The 25050-nt window shown below is 44.6% G+C and overlaps 2 non-coding genes across 2 annotated transcripts; one reads left to right on the forward strand and one right to left on the reverse strand.

The window, feature by feature from the left end:
• Nucleotides 1-9624: 9624 nt before the first annotated feature.
• On the reverse strand, nucleotides 9625-9699 carry Trnat-ugu. The gene has a single exon. It is a non-coding gene; the product is annotated as a tRNA-Thr (tRNA).
• A 411-nt stretch (nucleotides 9700-10110) lies between these two features.
• Nucleotides 10111-10185, forward strand: Trnat-ggu. The gene has a single exon. It is a non-coding gene; the product is annotated as a tRNA-Thr (tRNA).
• The last annotated feature ends 14865 nt before the right edge of the window (nucleotides 10186-25050 follow it).

The raw sequence follows: 25050 nt of genomic DNA on the forward strand, positions 1-25050 counted from the left end.
CGCGCAGCAGTACTCCAAAAGAGAACGAACAAGGATAGATTCGACACACTGTTTAGGAGATATGTTGCATGTTCTAAGTATCCTACCAGTAAAACGCAGTCTTTGCTTACTCTTGCCCACAGTATTTTGTGTTCTTTCCTGTTTAAATTGATCGTAATTGTAAATCATGGGTATTTAGTTGAATTTACGGCCTTGAGATTTGACCGAAGATTAACGGACTCCTTTTAGAACTCATGTGGATGGCTTCACACTTTTTACTAATTAGATTCAATTGTCAATTCTCTCGCCATACAGATACCTCTTAATAAATCGTTTTGCAATTTGTTTTCATCTTCTGACAATTTTACCAGAAGATAAACGACAGCATCATCTGCAAACAACCTAGGACGCCTGCTCGGATTGTCTTCTAAATCGCAGAGCGCCTAGAACACTGTTTGGGGAACGCCAGCAATAACTTCTGTTTTTATCGAAGAGTTTCCGTCCTTTTAATCGATGAGTTTCCGTGTGTCGTTTACTACGAACTGAGAACTCTCTGGCAAGAAATCACGAATCCAGTCACTTAACTGAAACGATATTCGATAAGCACACAATTTCAGTACGAGCCACTTGTCTACGTCTACATCTACGTGATTACTCTGCTATTCACAATAAAGTGCCTGACAGAGGGTGCAATGAACCACCTTCATGCTGTCTCTCTACCGTTCCACTCTCTAACGGCGCACGGGAAAAACGAGCACTTACATTTTTCTGTGCGAGCCCTGATTTCTCTTATTTTATCGTGATGATCATTTCTCCCTATGTAGGTTGGTGCCAACAGAATGTTTTCGCAATCGGAGGAGAAAACTGGTGATTTAAATTTCATGAGATCCCGTCGCAACGAAAAACGCCTTTGTTTTAATGATTACCACTCCAATTCACGTATCATGTCTGTGACACTATCTCCCCCATTTCGCGATAATACAAAACGAGGTGCCCTTTTTGTACTTTTTCGATGTCATCCACCAGTCCCACCTGATGCCGGTCCCACATAGCACTGCAATACTTCAGAATAGGGCGGACAAGCGTGGTGTAAGCAGTCTCTTTAGTAGACCTGTTGCACCTTCTAAGTGTTCTGCCAATGAATCGCAGTCTTTGGTTTGCTCTACCCACAATATTATTTATGTGATCGTTCCAATTTAGGTTATTTGTAGTTGTAATCCCTAAGTATTTGGTTGAATTTACAGCCCTCAGGTTTGTGTGACTTCAATCGAATATTGGTGATTTCTTTTAGTACTCTTGTAAATAACTTCGCACTTTTCTTTATTCAGGGTCAATTGCCACTTTTCGCACCATACAGATATCTTATCTAAATCATTTTGCAAGTCGTTTTGATCGGCTGATGACTTTACAAGACGGTAAATGATAGCATCATCTGCAAACAATCTAAGACGGCTATTCAGATTGTCTCCTATGTCGTTAATATAGATCAAGGACGATAGAGGGCCTATAACACTTCCTTGGGGAACGCCGGATACTACTTCCGTTTTACTCGTTGACTTTCCGTCTGTTACTATGAACTGTGACCTTTCTGACAGGAAATCACGAATCCAGTCGCACAACTGAGGCGATACTCCGTAGGCACGCAGTTTGATTAGAAGACGCTTGTGAGAAACAGTGTCGAAAGCCTTCTGGAAATCTAAAAATATGGAATCAATTTGACATCCCCTGTCGATAGCACTTATTACTTCATGAGTATAAAGAGCTAGTTGTGTTTCACAAGAACGATATTTTCTGAATCCGTGCTGACTATATGTCAATAAATCGTTTTCTTCGAGGTACTTCATAATGTTCGAACAGAGTATATGTTCTAAAACCCTACTGCAAATCGACGTTAGTGATATAGGCCTGTAATTCAGCGTATTACTCCTACTTCTCTTTTTGGGTATTGGTGTGACTTGAGCAATTTTCCAGTCTTTAGGTACGGATCTTTCTGTGAGCGAGTGGTTGTATACAATTGCTAAATATGGAGCTATTTTACGAGCGTACTCTGAGAGGAACCTGACTGGTACACAATCTGGACCGGAGGTCTTGCCTTTATTAAGTGACTTAAGCTGTTTTGTTACACTGAGGATATCTACTTCTATGTTTCTCATCTTGGCAGTTGTGTGGTACAGTGTCAAAAGCCTGCTGGAAATATAGAAATACGGAATGTATTTGAAATTCTTTATCAATAGCGCTCAAGAGTTCGTGCGAATAAATAGCTAGTTGTGTGTCACAAGAACTATGTTTTGTAAATGCGCGTTGACTGTGTGTCAATAGACCATTAGCATCGAGGTAATTCGTAACGATCGAGTACAGTATATGTTCTAGAATCGTACTGCATATCGACGTTAGTGATATGGACCAGTAATTTAGTAGATTACTGCTACTGCCTTTCTTGAATATTAGTATGACTTGTGCAACTTTCCAGTCTTAGGGTATGGATCTTTCGTCGAGCGAGCGGTTGTATATGATTGTTAAGTATGGAGCTATTGCATCTGCATACTCTGAAAGGGACCTAATTGGTATACTGTCTGGACCGGAAGTGATTTAAGTTGCTACACTACTCACTGGACATCTACTTGCTTGCAGAACCACCCACCACTCGAGGACCAGCCCTTACGGGTGTTGTGACTCGCTCACATCCGACATATCTCACTCACAACTGCGCATAACGCTGTTCTTTCCACAACTCACACTTGCCAAGTATTGAGGGCACTGCAAATGAGCCTTTCCTAGTCAGATACAACAGCGTAATCTGCAGGCTTGGCTAGCATTTGCGTTTATGTTCACGCATGGATTTGACAATCACATCGGAAAAAGTGGACCTAGGGATGTCTAAGAGTATGGAAATATCACGTACAGACGTATGACACAAGTGACACCAAATCACCTGACGACATTCGAAGTCCGTGAGTTCTGCGGAGTGCCCCATTCTGCTCTCCCACGATGTCTAATGACTACTGAAGTCGCTGATGTGGAGTACCTGGCAGAAGGTGGCAGCACAATGAACCTAATAATTAAAACGTATGTTTTTTATGGTGTCCGGATACTTTTGGTCACATAATGTATACAGAACAACAGCTGTCCTGTCTCTGATGAATACTCGCCGTCCGTCGAGAACTGCGTACTGAGTTACTGAGACCTCGTTGTGCAGCTTGTGATTCCTGTTTTGGAAGAGCGCAACCGTGTGGGAATCACCGTCTTCATGCAAGACAGGGCAACACCTCATGTCGCTCGCCCACTGGAGGATCTGCTTAACGCAACCATCAAATTCAAATGGTTCAAATGGCTCTTAGCACTATGGGACTTAACATCTGGGGTCGTCAGTCCCATAGACTTAGAACTACTTAAACCCAACTAACCTAAGGACATCACACGCATCCATGCCCGAGGTAGGATTCGAACTTGCGACCGTAGCAGCCGCGCGGCGCCGGACTGAAGCGCCTAGAACCGCTCGACCACATCAGCCGGCGCTGTGTTTTCACTTTTTTGTGCAACCCCAGTATATTATCTGTGGTGTGAGATGGTACCAACATTCGAGTCACTTTTTGTGGTTGCTCGAACTATTCCTCTTTGATTTTTCACTAATTTGTGGAACCATTGTACACTGAGGCGGCAAAAGTCGTGGGATAGCGATATGCACATTTGCAGATAGCGGTAGTATCACGTACACGAGGTATGAAACGGCAGTGCATTGGCGGATCATTTATACTTACAAGGGAACCTCCCCATCGCACCCCCCTCAGATTTAGTTATAAGTTGGCACAGTGGATAGGCCTTGAAAAACTGAACACAGATCAATCGAGAAAACAGGAAGAAGTTGTGTGGAACTATGAAAAAATACGCAAAATATGCAAACTGAGTAGTCCATGAGAACATAGGCAACATCATGGATAATCCGAACCCGGCAGCGCAGTGGTCCCGTGGTTAGCGTGAGCAGCTGCGGAGCGAGAGGTCCTCGGTTCAAGTCCCCCCTCAAGCGAAACATTTTTCTTTATTTTCGCAAAGTTATGATCTGTCCGTTCGTTCATTGACGTCTCTGTTCACTGTAATACGTTTAGTGTCCGTGTTTTGCGACCGCACCGCAAAACCGTGCGATTAGTAGACGAAAGGACGTGCCTCTCGAATGGGAACCGAAAACATCTGATCGCAAGGCCATAGGTCAACCGGTTCCTCCACAGGAAAGCACTTCTGATATATTCTATACCACACTGGAGAGGGCATGTGCGTCACATGACAGGAATATGTTGTCGATCCACCTAACTTGTACACTTGGCGAATGGGTAAAAAGATTCTTCTACATTGCCTGATTTAGGTTTTCTTGTGAATGTGAGAATTACTCATAAAAAAGTGATGAAAACATAAGAGTTTGTCACATAAACTACAACAAATGAATCCAACAGTTTCACAGTCGCACACTTTTCCCTGTGCTCTGTCAAAACATATGTTTTTAACGTTTTCAAATTTTTCCGTGTGTAGACCGTTAAATCCTGCATATACCCAAGCAAATCTGGACATGTCCTGGAATTTTGGAGAGCGAAGTTGATTATGTGTGAGTGCCTGAACTTTGCTAATTCTCTGAAAATAAAAAATAAAAGTTTACGCTCAAAGGAAGACTTGAACCAAGGACCTCTCGTTCTGCAGCTGCTCACGCTAACAACGGGACCACGGCGCTGGTGACCTCAGATTATCCTTGATGTTGACTATCTTCGCATGACTACTCAGTTTGTATATTTTGCTTATTTTTTTCATAGTTCCACACAACTTCTTCCTGTTTTCTCGATTGATCTGTGTTCAGTTTTTCAATGCCTATCCACTGTGCCAACTTACAACTAAATCTGAGGGGGGTGCGATGGGGAGGTTCCCCTGTTAGTTGATTCATGTGGAAAGGCGTCCGACGTGATTGGGGTCGCACAATGGGAACTGATAGACTGGAAACGTAGGATGGTAGTTCGACCTAGACGCATGGGACATTCGATTTTGCAAATCGTTATGGAATTCAGTATTCCGAGATTTGCAGTGTCATTAGTGTGCGGAGAGTACCAGATTTCAGGCATTACCTCTCACCGCTGACAACGCAGTTGCTGATGCCCTTTCCTTCCAGACTCAGAGCAGCGGCGTTTGCATAGAGTTGGTAGTGCTAACGGGAAAGCAACACTGCACGAAATAACCACAGAAATCAATGTGGGACTTACGACGAACGTATCCGTTAGGTCAATGTGGTGAAATCTGGCGTTAATGGGCTGTGGCAGCAGACGACCGACGGGAGTGACTTTGCTGGCAGCACGACGTCGCCTGCAGCTCCTCTCCTAGGCGCGTGACGATATCGGTTGGACCCTAGACGACTGAAAAACCGCGGCCTGGTCACTAGAGTCCCGATTTCAGTTGGCTGGAGCCGACGGTAGGGTCCGAGTGTTGCGCAGACGCCTCGTAGGCATAGATCCAAGTTACGAACAAGGTACTGTGTAAGCAGCGGCCTATGTTACATGGAATGGACTCGGTCCTGTGGTACAACTGAATCGATTATTGACTGGAAATGGCTCTGTTTGGTTGCTTGCAAACCGTCTGCTGGCATCAATGGACTTCATGTTCCCAAAAAACGATCGAGTTTTTATGGGTGACATTGCACCATCTCGCTGGCCCACACTTGTACGCGACTGCTTTCAAAGACATTCTTGACAGTTCCAGCAAATGATTTGGCCACCAAGATCGCCCGACGAGTATGGAAGTATGGACAGCTACAATGGCAGCATCGTTCAGTATATGTAGGGACCTTCCACTGACTTGTGGAGTGCACTAAACCGGCCAAAAGAAGTTCCTACACGATATTTCGAGGTGTCCCACAACTTTGGTGACCTTAGTGTCTGCCTCTTTGTTCACTGTGTAAATGTTTGTAAGAAAGGGCTGCACTATACACGCTTTCGAGGGGCCACACGACGATGTGACCACACACACACGTGTACGACACTGTAGCAGCTGACGCTGGGCAGGCAGGCAGCCAGGAGCGGCCAGACCCTGGACACGGCACTCCCACACCTGCCTGCCGAGACCGGCAGGCAGCGCTACGCTACGCTGCATACGGCGCCGAGCAAACAGCCCCGCGAATGGCGGCCGCCGGGTTATGAATAACCGCCGGCCTGCGCGGCTAATGAGGCGGCCGCGCGTTTTGCTCAATGAGCGGGGCCCGGCCTCAATGGCCGCGGACCGCCGTGAATGGCGGGCGGCGAGAGCACAGGCGCGCGCGACCCCACCGCCGCGGCGGCTGCGTTTCTGCAACGGCGCTGCCTCCGTCTTCTGCAGTGACGCTTCTCGCGGTGAAATTCTCCTAAAACTTTTCAGTAACTTGCTACGCAAGACAGTATTCAAATACAGTCAAATACCAGAGTGAGCAAGACGTGTGTGCTCAAGATGGTTTACCACAAGGATCAGTTGTTGTTCCATTATTGTTCAGCATCTTAGGGATTTCAGTTAGCTCTGAAACAACCGGTTTTTGGTTACGTATATATATATATTGTTCAGCATCTTAGAGATTCCAGTTAACGCTGAAACAAGCGGTTTTTGGTTGGTGTTGTTGTGGTCTTCAGTCCAAAGACTGGTTTGATGCAGCTCTCCATGCTACTCTATCCTGTGCAAGCTTCTTCATCTCCCAGTACCTACTACAACCTACATCCTTCTGAATCTGCTTAGTGTATTCACCTCTTGGTCTCCCTCTATGATTTTTACTCTCCACACTGCCCTCTAATTTGTGATCCCTTGGTGCCTCAGAATGTGTCCTACCAATCCATCCCTCCTTCTAGTCAAGTTGTGCCACAAATTTCTCTTCTCCCCAGTTCTATTCAATAACTCCTCATTAGTTATGTGATATACCCATCTAATCTTCAGCATTCTTCTGTAGCACCACATTTCGAAAGCTTCTATTCTCTCTCTGTCTTAACTATTTATCGCCCACGTTTCACTTCCTTACATGGCTGCACTCCATACAAATACTTTCTGAAAAGAATTCCTGACACTTAAATCCATACTCGATGTTAACAAATTTCTCTCCTTCAGAAACACTTTCCTTGCCATTGCCAGTCTACATTTTATATCCTCTCTACTTCGACCCTCATCAGTTATTTTTCTACCCAAATAGCAAAACTCCTTTACTACTTTAAGTGTCTCATTTCCTAATCTAATTCCCTCAGCATTACCTGATTTAATTCGACTATATTTCATTATCCTCGTTTTGCTTTTGTTCATGTTCATCTTATATCCTCCTTTCAAGACACTGTCCATTCCGTTCAGCTGCTCTTCCAGTTCCTTTGCTGTCTCTGACAGAATTACAATGTCATCGGCCAACCTCAAAGTTTTTATTTCTTCTCAATGGATTTTAATACCTACTCCAAACTTTTCTTTTCTTTCCTTTACTTCTTGCTCAGTATACAGATTGAATAACATCGGGGATAGGCTACAACTCTGTCTCACTCCCTACCAACCACTGCTTCCCTCTTATGCCCCTTGACTCTTATAATTACCATCTGGTTTCTGTACAAATTGTAAATAGCCTATCGCTCCTTGTATTTTACCCCTGCCACCTTCAGAATATGAAAGAGAGTATTCCAATCAACATTGTCAACAGCTTTCTCTAAGTCTACAAATGCTACAAACGTACGTTTGCCTTTCTTTAATCTATTTTCTAAGATAAGTCGTAGGGTCAGTATTGCCTCCCGCGTTCCAACATTTCTACGGAATCCAAACTGATCTTCCCCGAGGTCCGCTTCTACCAGATTTTCCATTCGTCTGTAAAGAATTCGTGTTAGTATTTTGCAGCCGTGGCTTATTAAACTGATGGGTAATTTTCACATCTGTTATCACCTGCTTTCTGTAGGATTGGAATTATTATATTCTTCTTGAAGTCTGAGGGTATTTCGCCTGTCTCATACATCTTGCTCACAAGACGGAAGAGTTTCGTTAGAGCTGGCTCTCCCAAGGCTATCAGGAGTTCTAATGGAATGTTGACTACTCCCGGGGCCTTGTTTCGACTTAGGTCTTTCAGTGCTCTGTCAAACTCTTCACGCAGTATCATATCTACCATTTCATCTTCATCTACATCCTCTTCTATTTCCATAATATTGTCCTCAAGAACAGCGCCTTTCGACGCCAGTTTAACCACACCGTTGAAACCACTCAAAATAACCGGTTTCCGAAATAAACGGTTTTTGATGTTTTATTCCTTTTATCTCCTGCAATAAACACCGAAATCGAATAAAGATTGAAAATTTTTGACTCTCTCAGTTTCAAGATACATAGAAACGAAATATCAAATTAAGAGGCAAATAAAAGAAAAGTTAATCCGTCCACCGTTCGCTGCTTTTACCGAAAGGTGGTAAGTGGTTGAACACTAGAAAACAACTAGCAGTATTCTCCTACTGTTCCTAATTTTTTGATACTTTGCTCAAAAATCATGCTGCAATCGAGGATCACATCACTATTTGGGCACTATGAATGGCCAGCGCCAGAAGATGAAAACTGTAGTTGAAAAACTATCTTTCATGTTAATTTGTCCGTTTCAAAAGCTGCAAGCAGATAAGGCATATTATGTAGACGCAGGCATCAGATCAGCTAGTTTCTATTTTAATGTAGACTACGAATGAATTGTTAAGTTTTAAGTTTTCTCCTTATACGTTGTCGCACATTTGTTGTGGCTCCCCCTGTTCTTAATCTTTTGAAGCAAATAAGGCTTTGCATTCCGTAGGTACTCCCAGAGTAGGGATAGTGCCATTCTATAATACAACTAGCGCTCGACGACGACAGCGAAAACCTACTGTATAGACCAGATGGTTCAAGTCTCACTGACTGCATTAACGTGTGTACCGCCACAAAGTAACCGGTACAGTATTGTCTCAGCAGTGATGCACCAATTCTTATGTTATGTGTTTATTGCCCGTTTCTTTCGGCATTGTTACTAAAATATCACTGATCGCTTTTGCCATTTTCTGTAATAACGCGATGTTTCAAAGCAATGGAAGTTTTAAGAATAAAAATTACTCGTTTCTTTAAAAAAAGATGTATTTAAATACCAAAAATTATAGCATTTCTGCCATCGATGACTGGTATATCGATTTTCTTACCTGTTTATTAGTAAAAAGGGAAAAAGTACCTGTTATAACCGATACTAAACAAATACAGAAAGATACTGGTTATTCAGAACTAAACTGGTCGGCTTTTCCCATACCTGCAGCATTTACACTGCAAATCTTCTAGAAACTATTTCAAGGAAAGTCACATATGCAGATGACGTAGCTCCGACTGTAGGCTCCAAAGACTTCATAAGCGCCGAAACTGCATTTATAACCCCCCTCTTCCCTCCCTTACTAATTGATTAATGTAATAATATGAACGTGAGCACGTATGCCTAATGAATTTGATTTTCGACTGGGTAATCGTATCTGAAAAGAAACTGTAGAAATTATCTAATAAACAACATATTCTTTTATCTGTTCCCGAAAGAACAGTTCCCGTGGATGACCATGCAGCTTTGCTAGAAATGAAATGATAATTAAATGGACACCCTAGCTGCAAACAGGCGTTGATGTACTTCATTGGGGACGTGTTGAAGATGTGTGCCCCGACCGGGACTCGAACCCGGGATCTCCTGCTTACATGGCAGACGCTCTATCCATCTGAGCCACCGCGGGCACAGAGGATAGTGCGTCTGCATGGACTTATCCCTTGCACGCTCCCCGTGAGGTCCACATTCCCAACATGTCCACACCACTACATTCGTAGTGCGCCTAATAGATGTTTGCCCATCATACTCATTACTCGTGGCAGATTAATCTACCAAGTCCCGTACGAGTTCGGGCATAGCGTGTGCGTTCGCACAAGAAGGTCAATGGCTGGGAAGCCATATTTTAACTATATATGACGGTAGTATCTGTTCCCGAAAGAACAGTTACCGTGGATGACCATGCAGCTTTGCTAGAAATGGACACCCTAGCTGCAAGCAGGCGTTGATGTACTTCATTGGGGACATGTCGAAAATGTGTGCCCCGACCGAGACTCGAACCTGGGATCTCCTGCTTACATGGCTGACGCACTATCCTCTGTGCCCGCGGTGGCTCAGATGGATAGAGCGTCTGCCAGGTAAGCAGGAGATCCCGGGTTCGAATCCCTGTCGGGGCACACATTTTCAACACGTCCCCAACGAAGTACATCAACGCCCGTTTGCAGCTAGGGTGTCCATATAATTAACATATTCTACTCCTCCGCTTTCTACTTACATGGAAATTACTTTTAATACACAGAACTGTGCCATCAATCATGTAAAGTACGAAACAAAAAGAGGCATTTTTTATATATGAAGCCTCATGGGAAAAGGGCGACCCGGCTGAGTCACGCAATTTGACCCTTAGTATGATCACGAGGTGTGGCCATTAATTGCACGCGTTGATGACGTAGGCTGACGTGAGGATCAATGAACTATACTTGACGGGGTGTATCTGGAACATCTTAGGTTCAAAAAAATGGTTCAAATGGCTCTGAGCACTATGGGACTCAACTGCTGAGGTCATCAGTCCCCTAGAACTTAGAACTAGTTAAACCTAACTAACCTAAGGACATCACACACATCCATGCCCGAGGCAGGATTCGAACCTGCGACCGTAGCGGTCTTGCGGTTCCAGACTGCAGCGCCTTTAACCGCACGGCCACTTCGGCCGGCTACATCTTAGGTGATTAGGAAGTTAGTAGACAAGAATATCATTAAACACTTAGCTTTAATTCAGATGTTGACATTGTACAATAATATTTACAAGTGCAGTTATAGACTGAACTGCGAATACTTCTTTACAATTCTGATTGCTTCACACATACAGATCAATTGTCAATGCATAAACTATGTGGTGCCTGGCTAGGTCGTAGCTACTGACTTAGCTGAAGGCTATGCTAACTAGCGTCTCTGCAAATGAGATCTCTGAAGCTATACCGAGTGCACCGCTCCTATTAAAGTCGGCTGTAGAACCGGGCAGTGCGCTAGCTTGTCTCGTAAGACCAGCCGAGTGGCGGCGCTCGGTCTGCTACCGTCGACAGTGGCGATTCGCGGGTCCGACGTGTACTGACGGACCGCGGCCGATTTGAAGCCTACAACCTTGCCAGTGTGGTGGCTAGCGGTGACACCACAACATTAACCCAGGATACTTACATCATAATACAGAATAATTTATACAGCTTACAACATATACTACATTTCTAATTAATACATTGTATCTAAAGATTTACAGAATAAAACAAGCACAACATACTTACAATGGGCATATCTGGCAAAAAAAATTAGGTATTACATCTGTATTATAATGACACACACACACACACACACACACACACTCACACACACACACACACACACACACACACACACACACACACACATAGGTACATGCACGAAGGATCTGCATTACCTGAACAAACACTGCTGCCATTCTCTTACGAGAGCTGTTTGTCTTCGGACATGAGGGGAATAGATGTTGGATACGCTGACAATTATTTCAGAGGTGTCAGCTTGATGGAGCCTGTTGTTGTGCCCATTGCATTGTGCAGGTGGGTGGCAACTTCAGCAGTGTGCGCTGTTGTACCACACAGCAAAGCAATAGTCTGCAAATGGATAGACCAAGGCAAGGGCCGAAGGCTTTATTCTTCGTTATTGTCCATGTTGCAGTATTATATACACTCCTGGAAATTGAAATAAGAACACCGTGAATTCATTGTCCCAGGAAGGGGAAACTTTACTGACACATTCCTGGGGTCAGATACATCACATGATCACACTGATAGAACCACAGGCACATAGACACAGGCAACAGAGCATGCACAATGTCGGCACTAGTACAGTGTATATCCACCTTTCGCAGCAATGCAGGCTGCTATTCTCCCATGGAGACGATCGTAGAGATGCTGGATGTAGTCCTGTGGAACGGCTTGCCATGCCATTTCCACCTGGCGCCTCAGTTGGACCAGCGTTCGTGCTGGACGTGCAGACCGCGTGAGACGACGCTTCATCCAGTCCCAAACATGCTCAATGGGGGACAGATCCGGAGATCTTGCTGGCCAGGGTAGTTGACTTACACCTTCTAGAGCACGTTGGGTGGCACGGGATACATGCGGACGTGCATTGTCCTGTTGGAACAGCAAGTTCCCTTTCCGGTCTAGGAATGGTAGAACGATGGGTTCGATGACGGTTTGGATGTACCGTGCACTATTCAGTGTCCCCTCGACGATCACCAGTGGTGTACGGCCAGTGTAGGAGATCGCTCCCCACACCATGATGCCGGGTGTTGGCCCTGTGTGCCTCGGTCGTATGCAGTCCTGATTGTGGCGCTCACCTGCACGGCGCCAAACACGCATACGACCATCATTGGCACCAAGGCAGAAGCGACTCTCATCGCTGAAGACGACACGTCTCCATTCGTCCCTCCATTCACGCCTGTCGCGACACCACTGGAGGCGGGCTGCACGATGTTGGGGTGTGAGCGGAAGACGGCCTAACGGTGTGCGGGACCGTAGCCCAGCTTCATGGAGACGGTTGCGAATGGTCCTCGCCGATACCCCAGGAGCAACAGTGTCCCTAATTTGCTGGGAAGTGGCGGTGCGGTCCCCTACGGCACTGTGTAGGATCCTACGATCCTGACGTGCATCCGTGCGTCGCTGCGGTCCGGTCCCAGGTCGACGGGCACGTGCACCTTCCGCCGACCACTGGCGACAACATCGATGTACTGTGGAGACCTCACGCCCCACGTGTTGAGCAATTCGGCGGTACGTCCACTCGGCCTCCCGCATGCCCACTATACGCCCTCGCTCAAAGTCCGTCAACTGCACATACGGTTCACGTCCACGCTGTCGCGGCATGCTACCAGTGTTAAAGACTGCGATGGAGCTCCGTATGCCACGGCAAACTGGCTGACACTGACGGCGGCGGTGCACAAATGCTGCGCAGCTAGCGCCATTCGACGGCCATTACCGCGGTTCCTGGTGTGTCCGCTGTGCCGTGCGTGTGATCATTGCTTGTACAGCCCTCTCGCAGTGTCCGGAGCAAGTATGGTGGGTCTGACACACCGGTGTCAATGTGTTCTTTTTTCCATTTCCAGGAGTGTAGGTGTTGTTTATGTGTCAGTGTTCGGTTCGTCGTGACGCCCAGTTATTTTAGTCCGCAGCTCGTGGTCGTGCAGTAGCGTTCTCGCTTCCCATGCCCGGGTTCCCGGGTTCGATTCCCGGCGGGGTCAGGGATTTTCTCTGCCTCGTGATGACTGGGTGTTGTGTGCTGTCCTTAGGTTAGTTAGGTTTAAGTAGTTCTATTCTAGGGGACTGATGACCATAGCTGTTAAGTCCCATAGTGCTCAGAACCATCTGAACCAGTTATTTTAGGCAAGGATTGTGCTTTAGTTTTTGGTAGTAAAATTTCATTTGAGGTACGTAGTTGACTCTTTGATTATCTAGTTGGCAGCAGCTTACCTAAGATTTCTTCAAGTTAGGTTTAAGTCGCTGATTATGAACAACCATCGGCCGTATAAGGGATTAACGACAATGAAACTTTCTGCCCGACCGGAATTCGAACCTGGATTTAACGCGAGCGATGGCACTAACAGCCTTGGCTCTCCGTGCGCGACTCACAGCCAGGCCCAAACTTCCATAGGTCGTCGTTCGAGCGTCACAACCTGTACTCCTACACAAATCATGAAATTCCCGTAAGGGGCGGACACTTTGTCTGAAAGTAGCTGCCTGGTGTCACCGGACACATACGATGTTGCCGTGCCTGCGCTCTTAAGAAGAATGATGCAATGCTCCTTCGGATATACATACATGTTAGAAGGAACATTGCGTCGTATTGTGTAACAACACAAGCACTGCATATCGTAATGACACAAGTATCGTAGTAACGTCAAACCGCTCTTACATCAGGTCTGTATACTCCAGAAACAGGACAAATTGCGATCAAGGAACAAATCATGAAAAGCTGGAGACAAACTCTACAAATCGAAGCTGACCTGGCCTGAAGAGTGGACCTCTTCATTTCCTGACCACCTAGGTTTAGTCGACGATTCATGCAGAGCTCCTCCTGTTTCCAGTTTAGGAAGAAGGGAAGGGGTATCTTTAAACAGAACTGGGGTAAACCATGGAAGATGTCAATTCTGGCTTCACAAGTGGGGAAAATCTGTAAATCCATTCTGCGGCCGTCACAACGTGCCTCAAACCATCTAGCACATGGCTATAATATGCCCAATAAGGAGATTCGATGGAACTATGCAATATATATATATATATATATATATATATATATATATATATATATATATATATATGACCTAGTAGAGAGTGTCGGAAGTTCCATGCTGCTTTTCGCGGATGGTGCTGTAGTATACAGAGAAGTAGCAACGAAATGCAGGAAGATCTGCAGCGGATAGGCACTTGGTGCAGGGAGTGGCAACTGACCCTTAACATAGACAAATGTAATGTATTGCGAATACATAGAAAGAAGAATCCTTTATTGTATGATTATATGATAGCGGAACGAACACTGGTAGCAGTTTCTTCTGTAAAATATCTGGGAGTTTGCGTACGGAACTATTTGAAGTGGAATGATCATATGAAATTAATTGTTGGTAAGGCAGGTGCCAGGTTGAGATTCATTGGGAGAGTCCTTAGAAAATGTAGTCCATCAACAAAGGAGGTGGCTTACAAAACACTCGTTCGACCTATACTTGAGTATTGCTCATCAGTGTGGGATCCGTACCAGGTCGGGTTGACATAGGAGATAGAGAAGTTCCAAAGAAGAGCGGCGCGTTTCGTCACAGGGTTATTTGGTAAGCGTGATAGCGTTACGGAGATGTTTAGCAAACTCAAGTGGCAGACTCTGCAAGAGAGGCGCTCTGCATCGCGGTGTAGGTTGCTGTCCAGGTTTCGAGAGGGTGCGTTTCTGGATGAGGTATCGAACATATTGCTTCCCCCCTACTTATACCTCCCTAGAGAGATTCGAGCGCGCACGTAGGCTTTCCGGCAGTCGTTCGTCCCGCGAACCATACGAGACTGGAACAGGGAAGGGAGGTAATGACAGTGGCACGTAAACTGCACTCCGCCACACACCGTTGGGTGATTTCCGGAGTATAAATGTAAATGTAGATGTAGATGATGTGAACTAGCTGATTTTAAATTACCAAAATATTACCTACAATGTGATCTGGATATACTATGTACAATCTTTTGGTTGGTTGGTTGATTTATAGGAGGTGACCAAATAGCGATATCACCGGTCTCAATAGATTTGGAAAAGATGGGGAAGGAAGTTGGCCGTGCCCTTTCAAAGGAACCCTCGTGGCATTTCCCTGAAGCGATTTAGGGAAATCATGGAAAAAATAAATCAGGATGGGCGGACGCTGGTCTGAACCGTCGTCTTCCTGAATGAGAGTCAAAGTGCTAACAGTGTTTAATAATACATTGATATTTCCAATATATCCCCATTTTGCTATTCTTATATACATACAGGGTGAACCTACAAACTTTCGAGAGCGTTCACGGATACCTCTTGAGTATTTTAGTACAAGGTGTCGACGGTCTCCGGCGTCCCGTTGCTGTGTATTGTTACCGCGGTCACACTCGCTTCTGTGAAAATATCTTCACAACAGTGAAGAAGCCGGTAATATGCAATAACCGAAGTATTCAACAGGCAACAAAGAGTAATGAAACAACCCTCAGACGAAATATGTACACTTTTATCACAGTACTTTATGTTCAGTGTGATCTGTCAACTTACGGTGTAGCCCCTAACAAATGCAGAACTACAAAATTGTTAAGGCTTTCGTGACCACTTGTTGGTATCTTGCATGTTGGCTTCTGTCTCGCGTTCTTCGGCCGAAGTTCGTTCAACGATTCTTCTGACGTTTCTCCTGAACAGACGTGTTTCACAGTAGCGAAGATGAACAGCTGTTCACAGGTGTGAGCCACGCACTTTTGAGCCCATATTTACTACACATTTCTTTGCTTCTAATGATTGTTCCCGTCATATTCCTGAACTCCGATCGTTCCTCCTATGACATACCGTATATACAGGATGCAGATACTGTATTGTGATCTTTGGTGCCTTAATATGTATCCACTTTATTGCGTTAGTTGTTTTTTCTCTGCCTCTAGAAGTCTTCTCTCAAGCATTTTAGATAGTTTACTACCTAATGTAGCCGGCCGGAGTGGCCGAGCGGTTAAAGGCGCTACAGTCTGGAACCGCACGACCGCTACGGTCGCAGGTTCGAATCCTGCCTCGGGCATGGATGTGTGTGATGTCCTTAGGTTAGTTAGGTTTAAGTAGTTCTAAGTTCTAGGGGACTTATGACCACAACAGTTGAGTCCCATAGTGCTCAGAGCCATTTGAACCATTTTTTGAACTACCTAATGTTTTCTGCACGATCGTAACCACACCACTAAATGGACTATGCCTATCAGTATAAACCGTTTTGCGATCACGCATCCATATTTCAGCACCTGACCTGCTGCCCATGGGAAAATAAGCATCAATTCCAAATTAACTAACCAAAAAACGTACTACTCCTTACAGCTGCAGTTATTAGCCTGCATCTGAAATGAATGCTAATGTAATGTTGTTCACGACACTGTCCTCATTCACCAATAAAAGTATCTTCATTTATACTCAAAGCACCCTGCAAACAGCGTGATTCAGCTGCCCATACTCCTGCGTTTTATGCAACCTGCAACTCCTTCTAATTATCATATTGTCTCGCTCGCTACGTGTAAACTATTAATCCTAAAGAAAAAATGAACAGGGCATTTTTGTAGCAAATTTAATGTAGTTAAATTCTGTACTGGCCTGCGTTTTCGCTGCCGTGGTTTACGAATTAAAGAAAAATGTGACCCCGAAATGCGTTTTTCTTGAATAAATCGAAAGCTGCGGCCTCCAACGAAAACGTATTCCAGTACAAAACGTAGCTACCTTAAATTTGAGACAAAAAGGTCCTTTCCAATTTTTATATAAGGCTAACAGATTTCACACACCCGAGCGAGAGAATTTGAAATTCCTGCGCATGATATTTGAGGGCAGTTTGGCCTGTATAAAACCCACTGCTAGAGGCAGCTGAATGAATGTGTGCGTGGGAACAATGAGTAGTTGGAACCCCACAGCTTGCAAGTACGCCGCTGGCCATTAAAAAGCCAACACCAGGAAAGGGAACAAGTAACGAAATTTTACTTGTTGTGTGTGTACATTATGTTTGAGAGAAAATATTCTTAAATTTCTAGGCTATTTGGCGCTGTGCAGACGGTGAAATTTATTAACAGAGCTGACACTTCACGAAGCAAGAATATATCTAACCAATCTGGGCACCGAGTCTAACTGAGCTTGCATGATAAATTACATTATGTGACACCATACTGCCTTTGTTCTACGCAAGATTTTGTCTGTTGTAGTAGCTGCTGAATGGAGGCATGACAGTCTTTCGGCAACTCATGACAAGATGTTTTAAATGATTGATACATCTCGAAAGAAATACTGACCAGAGCATCAGCCGAACATCCTGTATGTCAAGGTACGTGATGACACCAAGAGCGTTATTTTGTTCACACTTACCATCATGGGAACCTCAAAGATAGGGCCGGACCAATAGCCTTAGCTAGTCCAAATTTAAGGGCTGCTGTTCAAATTACCATATATGTGTATCCAGTGCCTCCCCACACCAACACACCTAATGCTGGCCCAAATGATGAAGGTCAATGCAATTAAGTAATGTTGATTCTCCTTGTAGTCTCTACATGTGGGTATGTCCATCATGACCCTGCACTCACGACTGGGGCTCCTCGGAAAAAACGTCATCATAACACTCCTGCGCCCACTGTTGTCCATAGGTGCACCAGTGTCAGCTTGCATATCCCTGCTGACACGTCAAAGGAAGATGCAGGCACTCCAGACGTCATTGCACTGTCTGTGTGGCTACTTGTCTTGCCGCATACAAGCCCATTTCCTTCCTCAAGTTATGTGACATGGCTGTATGATCCTGCATAGGGAAGCAAACAATCTGTCTGTCCACTCAGGTGCTAGTCATGTGGAGCCATTGAGATCCTGCGTGTCGGTCAGTATGGCCCTGCTGAACCTATTGGTTCTATTTTCACGCAGCAGTCATGGGACACCGGCTATCATGAGCAGGACCATATATCATATATATGCAGGCCATGATCCTACCACTGTCAAGTCCAGACATAGCGCTGGTAGATATTTCTCATACTTACACAAAGTATAACACGACCATTCACACGTAACGTAGAATCGAGAATTTAGTTTACTCCTGCCTACTTCAGCAGGTTTCTGTGAAATGCTAATGACCTTCATATCCGAGACATAGTATACGGGGTGAGTCACCTAACGTTACCGCTGGATATATTTCGTAAACCACATCAAATACTGACGAATCGATTCCACAGACCGAACGTGAGGAGAGGGGCTAGTGTAATTGTTTAATACAAACCATACAAAAATGCAAAGAAGTATGTTTTTTAACACAAACCTACGTTTTTAAATGGAACCACGTTAGTTTTGTTAGCACATCTGAACATTTAAACAAATACGTAATCAGTGCCGTTTGTTGCATTGTAAAATGTTAATTACATCCGGAGATATTGCAACCTAAAGTTGACGCTTGAACCCTCCGACGTTCAGTTGCGTGTTGTAACAAACACGGGCCACGGTCGGCGAGCAGCATCTGCAGGGACATGTTTACGATGACGACGTGTTTATGAGTGTGGCTGTAGTGCACTGTTGTGGTTTGGTCTAGCTGTCGCAGTGTCCGCATGTAGCGCTTGCTGCTATTGTTATTCTGCATTCGTCACCGCACGCAGACCAACTGTAGTACACCGTGTTACCAGACGTCTGTGATAGTGTAGTGTTGTAGGAACTGTGACCATGGTGTATTCGAACTCTGAAAAGGCGGACATGATACTCATCTATGGCGAGTGTCGACGAAATGCAGCTGAAGCCTGCAGGGTTTATGCAGAACGGTACCCGAACGGAGAGCATCCAACGTGCCGCACATTGCAAAACATCTACCGCCAAATGTATGCAACAGGTATGGTCGTAGTGCGCAAACGGGTCCGTAACAGGCCCGTCACAGGAGAAGCGGGTGCAGTTGGTGTGTTAGCTGCTGTTGCCATGAACCCACACATGAGTACACGGGACATTGCGAGAGCCGGTGGACTGAGTCAAAGTAGTGTCATGCGCATACTGCATCGTCACCGCTTTCATCCGTTTCATGTGTCGCTACATCAGCAATTACATGGTGATGACTTTAATCATCGAGTGTAATTCTGTCAATGGGCATTAACAGAGAATGCGTTGCAGTTCTACCTGTTTACCGATGAAGCGGGTTTCACAAACCACGGGGCAGTGAGTCTACGGAACATGCATTACTGGTCCGTGGACAATCCTCGCTGGCTCAGACAGGTAGAGCGACAGCGACCGTGGACTGTAAATGTATGGTGCGGAATCATTGGCGACCACCTCATTGGTCCTCACTTCATTGCAGGGGCTCAAACAGCTGGAACATACATCGCGTTTCTACAGAATGATATGCCAACGTTGCTCGAAAATGTCCCACTGGAAACGCGTCGACTTATGTGGTATCAGCATGATGGTGCACCTTCACATTCCGCAATTAACAGTGGGCTGACCCTTGACAGGATGTTCGACGGGCGTTTCATAGGACGTGGAGGACGCATAAATTGGCCAGCCAGTTCTCCTGATCTTACACCTCTGGACTTCTATCTGTGGGGTATGTTAAAGGAGAATGTGTACCGTGATGTGCCTACAGCCCCAGAGGATATGAAACAACGTATTGTGGCAGCCTGCGGCGACATTACACCAGATGTACTGCGGCATGTACGACGTTCATTACGCCAGAGATTGCAATTGTGTGCAGCAAATGATGGCCACCACATTGAACATCTATTGGCCTGACAAGTCGGGACCCACTCTATTCCACTCCGTTATTGAAAACGGAAACCACGTGTGTACGTGTACCTCACCCCTCATGGTAATGTACATGTGCGTCAGTGAAAAAGACCAATAAAAAGATGTTAGCATGTGGACGTAATGTGCTGTTCCAGTCTCTTCTGTACCTAAGGTCCATCACCGTTCCCTTTGGACCCCTACGTAATTCGGTGCTCTCCGATACACACGACCGAACAGCGGAGGAGTAGTACTCAAGCGTCAACTTTAGGTTACAATATCTCCGGATGCAATTAACATTTTACAGTGCAACAAACGGCACTGATTACTTATTTGTTTATATGATCAGATGTGCTAACAAAACTAACGGGGTTCTATTTAAAAAAATCGTAGGTTTGTGTTAAAAAACATACTTCCGTGCATTTTTTTATGGTTGGTATTAATCAATTACACTAGCCCCTCTCCTCACGTTCGGTCTGTGGAATCGATTCGTCAGTATTTGATGTGGTTTACGAAATACATCCAGCGGTAATGTTAAGTGACTCACCCTGTATACTTCATGGCAATCTGAATTTTCCACTAACTGCCTTCATGATGTAGTTTTAATTACCAGCCGGTTATTTGTCGTAAATAATGTTGCACCAACTTCAACTGCTATAAAAAATCCAAACAACGCTTGAAATATCGACTGTTACTAATCTTAAGCAAGTGCAAGAATTTTTACAATTTCGGTATCTGTGAGGATATGTACACGCTGCGTAACGTTAAAAACAGAAATTGGAAAATACAAATCAATACACAGAACTCAGTATCCAAATCCACACGGATCCCACAAACTCTCTCCAAACAGGCCTCAGAAGGCCCAACAGTACCGACGACCGCCGTTTCATCATCAGCTGAATGGCGTCACTGGATGCACTCTCACGGGAGAGTTGGGTCAGCACACCGCTCTCCTGGTCGTTGTCAGTTTTTGTGACCTGAAGCTGCTACTGCTCGCTCAAGTCTCGATACCCTTGGTGCACATAATCAGAGTAAGAAGTCGAGTTTTCAATTATTACTGTCATCGTCTTCATCAGGAGCAAATGACTACTGATGGCAGCCCATCAGAAATAATACATGACCATTGTTCACTCTACATAATCATGACATCATAACGCCAAAAATCATATGGACTGAAATGGAGAGATACCTGTGGCATTAGAGCTCCGATACAGTGTAAACCATCCTGAAAAATTTTGGTGTCGGTTGAAAGTACTGATACCAGACGTCAGCCTTGACCGTGATGTAATAATATATGGTGTCTCACGTTGTACACGAGCAAACAAAGATAGAACACAACACTGACAACATTTATTTTGCACCAATAATCATTTTCTGGAATGAAAGTATTGGTGAAAGACTGATCTGTAGCCGAGTGCAAGATCTAGGTATGTTGGAAGGAAACAACCTGAGTGTGAACTGAAGCCAATGAGTGAGAATACAAGATCTTAATTGCAGCCACATCCTAATTTGCAGTGCAGCTGGAGGTTTAAGATTGAAAGTTGACAGGTTTTGCTTGTCATGTGTGAGTTTTAGTAGTAATGGGTAACGGAGAGAACGAGCACAGTAATATTACATTGTATTGTATTGTTTGGGGGAAGAGACCAAACAGCGAGGTCATCGGTCTCATCGCAGTAGGGAAGGACAGGGAGGGAAGTCGGCCGTGCCCTTTCAGAGGAACCATCCCGGCATTTGCCTGGAGCGATTTAGGGAAATCACGGAAAACCTAAATCAGGATGGCCGGACGCGGGATTGAACCGTCGTCCTCCCGAATGCGAGTCCAGTGTGCTAACCACTGCGCCACCTCGCTCGGCGTGTAATATTACAGCTGAGATAGTTATACACGTCATATCAGGATCAGCACTTCATTAATTCCACGGCCATACCAGGAAATGTCACATCAGCTCCAATGCGGATGCACGTAATAAGGCCATGGAGGGGGAAGTGAAAAAGGGGAAGGGAGAGGGGAGGGTCCCACGCCCCACGCCCTGTGCCACTGTTTGGCAGCCACACATCATAAAGTGTCTGAACTGACTAAAACACTGAAAATGTTGCCAGCTATGTTTGCATTACAGACTTAAAACATTCGTTTAAGAACTGATTCACAAGTCACATTGCTAAATTTAATTTTAATCTATATATCATTCACCTTTGAATACCTTAATGAGTAGATAGCATATTTCTTTATAAATAATTAAAAACCAACATATGCTTATAAAATACTGATCATGATTTAGGAATTAATATTTTCAGCAAATGAGTGGTATCATTTTCAGCCAGATGTCCGGATACTTTTGATGACAAAGTGCACTTGTTGGCCTCTTTCATTTTAGGCAAAAGAACATACCGTATTGTCGTTGGATGCTTCATTATAATGGTTACTAAAGTATTTTCTTAGCACTGCACAACTTGCACTTTTTTTAAACTTCACACTACCGAGGGAGATGGCGCAGTGGTTAATACACTGGCTCGCATTCGGCAGGACGACGTTTCAACCACGCGTCCAGCCACTCTGATTCAGGTTTTCTGTGATTTCCCTACATCACTTCGGGCAAATGCATCAAAACTTGCACTTTTCCAGGTCAGTTGACCGGTATCTTGATTCGTGCCGTCAGTGTTATAGCATACTTCTATATTGCATTTAAGCGGAAAACCAATACCTTCACCGCGCAATGACAGTACTTATGTTACTGATGACAGTGGCACTAAAGCAGAGTTATTACACACAGGTTTCCGAAAGTCCTTCACCAAGAAAGACGGAATAAATATTCCAGAATTCCAATCAAGAACAACTGCCAACGTAACTTAGACGTAGACACGCTCCGGCCCAAATTGTATACCAGTCCGGTACCTTTCAGAGTATACTGACACAATAGCTCCATAATTAGCCATCATATACAACTGCTGACTCGTCAAAAGATGGGTACTAAAGACCAGAAAATTGTACAAATCACACCAATACCCAAGAAAAGAAATAACAGTAATTCGCTGAATTACAGACCCATATCGCTAACGTCGATCTGCAACTAGATTTTGGAACATATGCTGTGTTCTGACATTATGGATTACCTCGAAGAAAACGATTTATTGACGAACAACCAACACACATTCAGAAAATATGGATCTTGTGAAACACAGCTACCTCGTTATTCTCACGAGGTAATGAGTGCTATCGACAGGGGACTTCAAATTGATTCCACATTTTTACTTTTCCTGAAGGCTTTTGACACCATTCCTCACAAAATCAAACTGTGTGCCTGTGGAGTATCGTCTTAGTTCTGCGACTGGATTCGTGATTTCCTGTCAGAAAGGTCACAGTTCGCAGTAAATGATGGAAACTCATCGAGAAAAACAGAAATAATGACGTTCCCCAAGGAAGCATTGTAGGCCCACTGCTATTCTCGGTCTAGATTTAGGAGACAATCTGAGCGGCCCTCTTAGACTGTCTGCAGATGTTGCTCTCATTTAGTGCCTGTAAAGTTATCAGATGATCATGAACAATTGAAAAATGAATCAGACAAGATGTCTGTCAACGATAAGATACGGTATTGCAGCGCGTGTGTTATTCCAAATTACGATGCGGCAACAGCCGTCATGAAATACATAAAATGTATTCGTAGTTGCGAATATGGACTACCATCAGCTGTATGATGGAATGATGACAGTGAAACCGGCACTCGAATCATGATTTACCACTTGTCGCGAGTGGTCGCCTTACCGTTTGTCTATACGTGCATGACTCATGACTAGACCTAAATTTTCACATGTCGCCAACTATGTGTCTAAACGTATATCCCATTTGAGTCCAAGGCAGGAAAATATAGAAAGAAATAGATTTAGAGAAATTATGCCACCTTCTCTGAGATTTGTAGTAACACTACGTTATTGAGCAAGTGTAGAATCGTTCAGAAGGACCTCAAAGCAAGCTGTATCAGAGATTGTCCATGAAGTGCATGAAACCATGGTACAGTCTAATGGTTCAAATTACTCTGAGCACTATGGGACTTAACAGCTGTGGTCATCAGTCCCCTAGAACTTAGAACTACTTAAACCTGACTAACCTAAGGACATCACACACATCCATGCCCGAGGCAGGATTCGAACCCGCGACCGTAGCAGTCGCGCGGTTCCGAACTGCGCGCCTAGAACCGCGAGACCACCGCCGCCGGCATGGTACAGTCTCTGAAGGTATTTGTAATCATAAACTAATTACAGATAAACATTCATATTTATGAAATAACATATAAATTGAGTGTGATAAACAAGAAAAAAAATACTGACATTTCCTTATGGTAGCAAAAATATATAATAAATATTAATAAATCAAGTGAAAGAACGGCTTACGAACTCTTTAAGCACTATTGAGGTAAGTATAAATGTTCTCAGAGACACTTCTGCCGGTGTTTTCATGATTTCCTACAGATGCAGGAGAGGAGGCATAAATGCAGTAACGCCCTGAACTGTTGGTCTCATGGAGGAAGAGGACGTTGATGTAGAAAGTACGCTTGGAACTCATACAGTCCGATTTCCAAACCAAGTATAGCACTGTGTATGTTGAACAAGAGATATCTCCAAATTTGGTTGCTTGTCGTTCCTCAGTTCGTTTCCTGTTAGTTCACTGAACAACGTCTATTCGTGTCTGGATGAGGCAAACGATTTCATACAGCATACTGCTTCCTGGACAGGAGAGACCTCTTTCTTTTTCAAAAGTCTGTTTGAAAGAACTGTCGTTTTAAATTGTGGTACGTCCCTCACAACTACTTGTGGCTCCACGTCTTCAACGTTTTCATGCTATGTGTTACAACTGTCCTCAAAACAGAAATTGTTATCTTTGTCTACTGTCAGTGTTTACTAATCTTATGTGGTCACCTGACAGATACACACTTGGTTGACTCATTCGACTGTATGGAAGGGCAATACACTTCCTGCTGTCGCTTGACATACGATAGAAATACTCTCGGGCGGAGGAGGGGGTGGACACATAGCCTTCAGCGTGCCGCGATGCCACGCTCCCCAGCTGT

The sequence above is a fragment of the Schistocerca piceifrons genome, chromosome 3 (genome assembly GCF_021461385.2).
Source record: "Schistocerca piceifrons isolate TAMUIC-IGC-003096 chromosome 3, iqSchPice1.1, whole genome shotgun sequence".
Classification (NCBI taxonomy): Eukaryota; Metazoa; Arthropoda; class Insecta; order Orthoptera; family Acrididae; genus Schistocerca; species Schistocerca piceifrons.